Consider the following 8,331-nt stretch of genomic DNA (forward strand, 5'->3'; position numbering starts at 1 on the left):
GGCTGGATGTTTTGACACGCGAGTGTCCAGAAGTGGTTTTTATTTCATGCTTGGCAATTCATGTATATCATGGTTGAGCAAGAAGCAACCTGCTGTGGCCACTTCGAGTTGTGAGGTTGAGTACAGGGCAGTCTTCACAACTACAATTGAGTGTGTATGGCTCAGACGCCTTATGGTTGATTTGGGTGTTGGACAGGACACTGCCAACACTATCTACACTGACAGTCAGAGCGCATTGGCAGTTGCGAGGAACCCAGTTTTTCATGCTCGCACAAAGCCCATTGAGGTGCATTACCACTATGTGAAGGAGAAGCTCTCAGCAGGAGAGATCAGCTTTGTTTATGTGCCAACACACGAAAACCTTGCAGATCTTTTCACAAAGGCATTGTCTTGTGAGAAGCTTGAAGCTTTCCGCAAAGCTTTGGGCTTACTCCCCTTTGTGGACTGATCATGTCCTCAAGGCATGGCACTTCCATTTACTCATGTGCGAGCTTTTGTTCACCGCATCACTCCAGGGGGGATTTGTTACCATATACATGTGGTAGTGATGTGTGTGAACACATTAGGACCGCCGGGGGTTTTTCCCTCTTTAGGAGGTTTTTCCCCCCGTGCATTGTATATACGCCCATCACTCTAGGGCTATCTATCTTTCCATTGCACACTAAGTAACACGCTCTCTATTGTGTGCCTTGAGCTTCCTTCGTCTTCTCCAACCTGTGTGTGTTTCTCTTCAACCCTAATTCCAACAATCCATAACATCTTACATCAAGGAAGGTTTGGTTTAGGGTCGTTGCAAAAGCGGTTACTGTATGCCGTTGACTTCCTTGGTTAAAATTCCCTGTAGCTCTTCCCTTATAATTTTTATAATTATTATAGAACCTCATAGGGTTGGTTCCTTCTGCTACAAGAGGCTTGGCCCTCAGAAGGGCATCCTGAGTTGATATAGGTCTCATGACTTTGAGATGTGTACTTAGAGGTTTATTGAGGCCTTGACAGAATGGGCAATTTGTTGCTCTATGGTCATCTGAGGAACATAACATTGTAAAGACACAAACTTGGTATAGTTCTCCTCCAGTGAAAGTTCTAACTGGCGTAGACCAAAGAATTCATTCATCTTAATGGCTTCATGATCAGGAGAGAGATATCGTTCTGTGATGACGTACTTCATCTTCTCCCAAGTTAGGTTACTAGTGGGATTATCTCTGCAGTATTGTTTCCACCACAGCTTGGCATCTCCGTTGAGGCGGAACATACCCAGCATTGTTTGGTTTTCCTAAGCAGTTATCACGGCTATGAAATAATCATCCATAGCCTCTAACCATGCTTCTGCATCTCACTCTAGATTGGGTCCTTCTCCCTTGAAGATAGGGAGTTGGACTTGCTTTAATAGTAAGTTTTTCTCTTGTGTAATAGTGTAGAGGCTATTTGCACGTGAGTAACCTTGGGATTAATTTCTGCAGTTTAGTGTTATTTAAGATTTTCTCTACTTTATTTCTATTTTCAAAATATTTCACACTTCATTCACATTGCAATGATCAAACAATAAATCCACTAGTCTTTATTCAAATAAACATGGCATACATTATTCCAGGATAACCCATGGTCTATACAATGGCTGGTACAAGAAAACTAATATGTACAATGATATCAATACTCCTATATAGAAAGCCTATGCGCCATGTGTGAGTCGGATACACGATCACAAAATACAATATCTCTTGACCCTCTAAAACTAGGGCCTACACCCATGGGCCTAATCTTTCCTGGGTAGACTATAGAAGCTACTAGATCAAATACCCATTGATTTGTGACACAAGAATACCATCTACTGCCAAGGTTTCATTTGGATCCTTTGTTCCTATGAAAAAGTATACTTCAATTACTCAAAGCTCCTCGGCCCACTTGAGTCTTTTTAGATTTAATGAAAAACCTTCCAATTCTCGCGCATCTATGAGAAAGACCCCACCAAACCCTCTCCAAAAAATCCCCCAAGGGGGTGGGGAAAACATGTAGTCCAAACGCTTCATCGCATTCTTTCAAACTGTGTATTTCCGAGATGTTCATGCTCCCATAAACATGACATTGAAGATCATAAACTTGTGGAAGTTTTGATGGAATTCTTCCTACAAAGATGGGGACAATTTGTCTCTATCTCATTTCAATTACATACATTTTTACTTTCTTTTGTCAAAACCCAATTTCCCATAATACATGAATCTTTCTACTAGGTCCAAGACCTTAACTAACACACACTCTAATACCAAGTGAGAGGTCCCCAACCTGTCGCCGACACCAAGGTCGAGAAGGGTCCTTAACATGTTTCTAGGTCGAATAAAAGTTAGAGTCTATCTCTAAGCAAGAAAAATCCAGGGAATAGACCTTTACCATTGACAATGTCTTGGAAGTATAGCCCTAGAAAGAAGACCTAGTCTTATCTCATAGCGAAAACGTGAAAAAACCTAAAAATCCAAAACTTTTTTGGCCCTACAACTTTCACAAATTGGGCTAAGGTATCCTCAACCAACGCTTTTTTCCCCCTAGCAGATGTGAGGACACAGTTGTTGGTGGACTCCTCTTCCAATTGAAAAAGACTTCTAAATGTTTTTAGTGCACTGGGATGGGTAGTTACCTGACTAATTAGGTCAACCTGTCCTTGATTGACAACCTTAGTCAATCCCCACTTACCAGCCTGCATTCACACATGATTATTTTGTTTCCTAATTACTACCACATTCTTTTGACATTTAAAATAATGGTTTTCTTTTTAGCTTTACCATACCCTAATTTGTTAAGACAAGTCATGAGAATCGGCATTAAAAACAGTCTTTCAAAAAACAAACATCTTTAGACTTAAGACAAGGTACGATCACTTATACCATTTCTTGACAACATTGACATGTACTCCACTTTTCTCAAGCACATGTATACATGGGAGAAACAAACAACACCCTTCCTTATTTATGATCCGGGTGGAAACCCATCACCCAAATTTTGGGGCGTCCATACACCAAACCAGTTGCCCATACAATCAGGTGATTCCCTTAGTATAAAAAAGATGTCCTATAAGTAGTATCCACAAACGCACACATGTAGGGGGTAAAGACTCTGCGTACATGGGAAAAACCGACTCATCCATGGCTGACAAGCCATCATCATCATCACCTAAAGTGAAAATATTCCAAGGAATTAGAGGTGTCTTGAGAAAATTTGTCTTTAAGATGACCAATCATTCTTTCCTAAGTCAATCAACCTGAACCCAAACAATTCTTTTCTAATTTACAAACAAATGTACATTGGCTTCTTGGAAGATGCCTTCCGTTTTCAGCCAGTTTCACTTTTCCTAATTCCTTACACCCTCTTTTATGTGTGCAATGTTAATACTTAAAGAAGAAATTGAATTATTCATCTTAAATTATAATGAAGACCCACCTGGGACTAGTCGAGAATTTGTTGTAGTACTGGGGCCTGAATGCTTTCATATGTAGGCCTACTACACATTTCCCTCCTCATCAGACCGAGGGTTTGCTTGAGTCCTCTTTGGAGCCATAACTTCTATCCTTATAAAAAGAACGTCTATTGATGAGGTAAATAATCAAAATCCTGATTCTTACCTTTCTATAACAAATTTCTATTTCTTAGCATAATTGCTTAGATCTTGGAGTAGTTTAATTGTTCAAAAAAGATTCTTGATTTTGTTATATCATTTTTGCAATTCCTTATACCTTAGTAAAGCCTAGGGAACGTTTTGATTAACCTTTAACAACTTTCTTATTAGCATTTTCTTTAAGTTGCAACTTTTTTAATTAATCATATAACTAAGATATTCTTATCCTAGAATCCTTTTAGCTATTCAGGGTCCCACTAATTATCTTATAAATTTTTGAATCTTTTTTTCTTTTTTATTAAGCATGAATTGGCTTATTTTAAAATTAATATTTATTAGATTCATTTTATCCTAAAGATGTAATTTTATAAACTTTCTAACAGCGATTTATACTTCTAGTAATTTCTTGAAAACTTTTAGGCGTGATTTCTATTTATCGTAATTAAATTTTAGCCTAAAATAGGATTTTTTAGCTATTATAATTACTTAATCTAGCTAACTAATTATAGTATAATTATCTCGACTTGCTAATAATTTTTTCTAACTCTAATAATTACAATGTAATTATCTAAGCTATTTCACTAATTTTCCTCTTTAAGCTGCAATTAAAATTTAAAAAATTAGCTTAATTAAATAGCTAAAGTAACTTTTTGTTTATGATCTAATTATCCCGGCTTTCTAGTGATGTTTCTTAGCCTTGATATTTACCATATAATCATCTAAGCTAAATTACTAGATTCCCCTTTGAATTTATAGCTAGAATTAGACAATTTTAAATAAATTAAATAGCTAAACTACTTGCTTATTCATTAGCTAATTATCCTAGTTTTTTTAATAATATCTTCTAGCTTTGATAATTACTATGTAATTATCTAAGCTAATTATCTAATTTTCTTGTTTAATTTACAATTAAAATTGGACAATTTTAGATTAATTGAATAGCTTAACTAATTTTCTATTCATGAGCTGATTGTCCCGGCTTGTTAAGGATGTTTTCTAATATTGATAATTACCATGTAATTATTTAAGCTAATTATCTATTTTTTCCTTTAATTTAGAACTAAAATTTGATAATTTTAGCTTAATTAGATAGCTAAAATAATGTTTTAAGCATGAGATAGATATCCTGGTTTGCTAATGATGGTTTTTAACTTTGATAATTACCATGTTATTATCTAAGCTAATTATCTAATTTCCTTATTTAATTTATAGCTAAAATCAGATAATTTTAGCTTAATTCAATAGCTAAGATAATTTCTATTTTTGAGTTAGTATTTTGGCTTTCTAATGATGTTTTCTAGCTAATAAAATTACCATGTAATTATCTAAGCTAATTATATAATTTCTCTTATTAATTTACAGCTACAATCAAACAATTTTAGCTTAATCAAAAAGTTCAACTAATTTTTTAGTTCATGAGTTAATTATTGTGTGTTTCCCACAATGTTTTCTACCTTTGATAATTATCTTGTGATTTATTAAGTTAGTTTGCTAAGTTTCCTATTGATTTTACGGTTAAAACGTTAATTTAAAATTTTTTATAAGACTTTCTTGGCTTTCTAATATTGTTTGTTAGCTCTGATATATTTCTCATTAATTAAGATCAAAATTAATCAATGTCAGTCTTGATTAGGGATTGCTAATTATGTAGATTATTGATCTTAGTTAAGATTAAGTAATCTACAATTCAATAATATATTAGAGAGTGATTGATAGCTGAGAATGGTCTAATCTTCTCTAATTAATAGATTAATTAAAAAAATTAGACATAAATTAATATAAATTGCTAACTAAATGAGATTATTACTAATTATCTCGCTTAATCACTTATATTTTTCTTTCTTAGTGATTTCTATGAAGTATCTCTCTCGCACGAGAGATTTTTGGCTAGGACTCTGAGTCTAATTGAATTGTGAGGTAGCAGGTCCTATTTATAGCTTTTTCTAGCACTCACAGGCTGTAACTGATAGCTACTTGCAGCTCAAGCAACCCCCAAGCTCAAGAAGGTGCCATCTGCTGCTAAATCCAACTTGGGCAAGTCCAGATACCCTCTCCTAGTACCTGCCTACTTTGAAAATCAAGCCTGCTAATTTTTTGGGCTATTTTGATAAATATCTAAAAAATTATATAAGGGTTATAATGACAATCCTAAGCTTTAAAAACCATTCAATTATTTTTGCAATTTAGAGTGGTAGTAAATCTTCCAGAGAAGATAGCGGTGTGAGATTTTACCTGAATTTGTTCTGAGAGTTCCTAGCTATAGATTTGTCGTGCTTAAGATTCTAAAACTACCAATTTTAATTGCTTTTGAGATAGTGCTTTACATGTTTGTACACGCAATGCCTTCACCTTGGACATTGGTTACACTCAATATTGATTGATACGTTGGCTTTCCCCAAGCTGGCCATTGTCCCTTTGTTGGCCGCTCTATGCTTGATTTGATTGGCTGTGACTATTTCATTTGCTAGTTGGACATTGATTCTCACATCTATTCCTCCAAGCCAGTTTGGCTCAATCTAAATTGCTTCGATAGGAGGCGATGATAGTTCTAGTTGTCGAATTGGTGCAATATTCTTCCGTTCTTTGTGCTTCTGAATCCGCAACTTTGCTTCCTCTTTCGCTTGGTCTTGGATGGCTTGAGCTTTTGTTTTCTCTCCTTTGCTTGGTGAAATTTTTTCAGCATGTCAGTAGTGAGAGGTAATGGTATTTCTTCAATTTTCAACCATTAATCCAGTTAGGCATCTTCTCTCCCTCTAATGTTGCAAGTTTTACAGCACCACTAGGTGATATGTCGCTGATCACAAATGGGCCATTCCCTTGCTTTTTCAATTTCTTGGAGTGTTGCTTCAAGGTATAGATTGATACACAGTCTCTTTTTTGAAACACCTTCTTTATCACGTGCTAGACATGGAACTCTTTTATTTGATGTTTTTATGCATATATGGATGCAGCAGCCTTGAGTCACAATTCATCTAACCTGGTGAGTTGTTCCACTCTCCTTGACAACTCATATCCGGTCCATCCCATGTCCTTTGCAACTTGTAATGTGGGAACCAAGAATTCTAAGGAGAGTCTGGCATTGATCCCAAAAACCAAAGCAAAAAGTGTTGTTCCTAGTGTCCTTTTGTATGCCACCCTACACGCCTAAAGAGCTGAGTGTAATTTCTTGTCCCAACCAGCTCTTGATTCGTTTACAATTCTAGTGAGCATGGTACATACAATCTTGTTTGTGCTCTCATTTTCTTGAGGATGATATAGCGATGACTTCAAATGAAGCACCATAAATTCTTGCAATAGATAATCGATCATATCGTTTAAAAAGTGAATCCCTCAATCACTTGCTATCTCAATCGAAGCCCCTATCGAGTGAAAATGTTCTCATACAAGAATTAGGTTGTCGTTCTCGCATCATTCTTTTGTGTCGCCTTGTCTTCTACCCATTTGGTCAAATAATCTATTGCCACTATCATATACTGAGCATGTGTTCTACAAGCCGGTGGAGAGAGAGACCCAATAGAGTCTATCTCCTATTTGGAAAAATCCCTTGCACCCATCATCGATCTTAATGGAATTTCATCGCGATGCATAGGTGCTTTTGTACTTGGAAATCTTCACATCGTTTCACATATTTGTCGGCATCCATGTTTGGTGTTGGCCACCAAATCCTTGCAAGAAGTACCACTTTTGCCGTTTTGTTTGCAGAAAAGTGACCCCTTGCCGGTCTGACATGTGCTTGCTCAAGAATCGGTAAGTACTCATGTTCCATGACACAGATTCGTAAGTTGTTATTGATCCCTCTCCAAAAAAGGTGATTTTTTATTGTGACATAGTTTTTATCTTCCCTTTGGATTGAATCTAGTTTGGATCGGCTCATGTTAGCTGGCAAGACTCTTATTTCTGGGTAACCTACAATGTATTTACCTCACTTGGGTGCTTGTGCTACTCTGAATAGTGTAGCATGTTCAATTGGCATTTCGATTGCACAAGTGTCACATGTATGAGTCCAATACACTCCAAGTCACATCAATCTCTGGAATGCCTACGTTTTTGCATTATGAATCCCCGTCGTTTGTACATGGGATTGCCTCAAGTACATATCTTTCTATGTTGGCTCTATACATAGCCTAAGTATTCCATCCTTTCTATGCTTATGTAGCCATCCTACTATTAGCATAAGCAAGCCTTTTTTCTCAATGATTGATGGCTTCCTTTCAATCTGTAGAGAACCAATGGTGAGCAATGGTATTACATGTTCGCTCCACCTTGGTACCATCTGTAAATTGAAAAGATATGAATCTGGAAGGTCGTCATCAACTTTGAGAGGTGCTTCTCCATGAATCAATCGAGACAAATGATCCGCCCTCTGATGAGCAGTTAGAATAAGCATATCTCTTTGTTCAAAAGAATATTAAAAGCGATCAACCATTTATGATGGTTTACAAAAAAAATCAATGTCCACACAATGTGAGGTGATGTTTGAAATATCTATTCTAAGTCATGGGCTAGTGGATCTAACTCCACAATGTTTGGATGCGGTTCCAAAAGAGATGTTGCCTTCATGGCATGCTCCACCTCATTTGCATTTCACTTTGGCTTGCTCCTACATCTCTCTAAGTCGATGGGCTTGCATTTCCAAAACAATGCGTAGTCTGGTGGAGAACGCCTTGTTGCTCTCAAATATTATCAGTGGTGGGCCCATCCGGATCCCTAACAAAGCCGACACTCCA

This window comes from Adiantum capillus-veneris, chromosome 18, assembly GCF_014529385.1.
Source record: "Adiantum capillus-veneris isolate H3 chromosome 18, ASM1452938v2, whole genome shotgun sequence".
NCBI lineage: Eukaryota > Viridiplantae > Streptophyta > Polypodiopsida > Polypodiales > Pteridaceae > Adiantum > Adiantum capillus-veneris.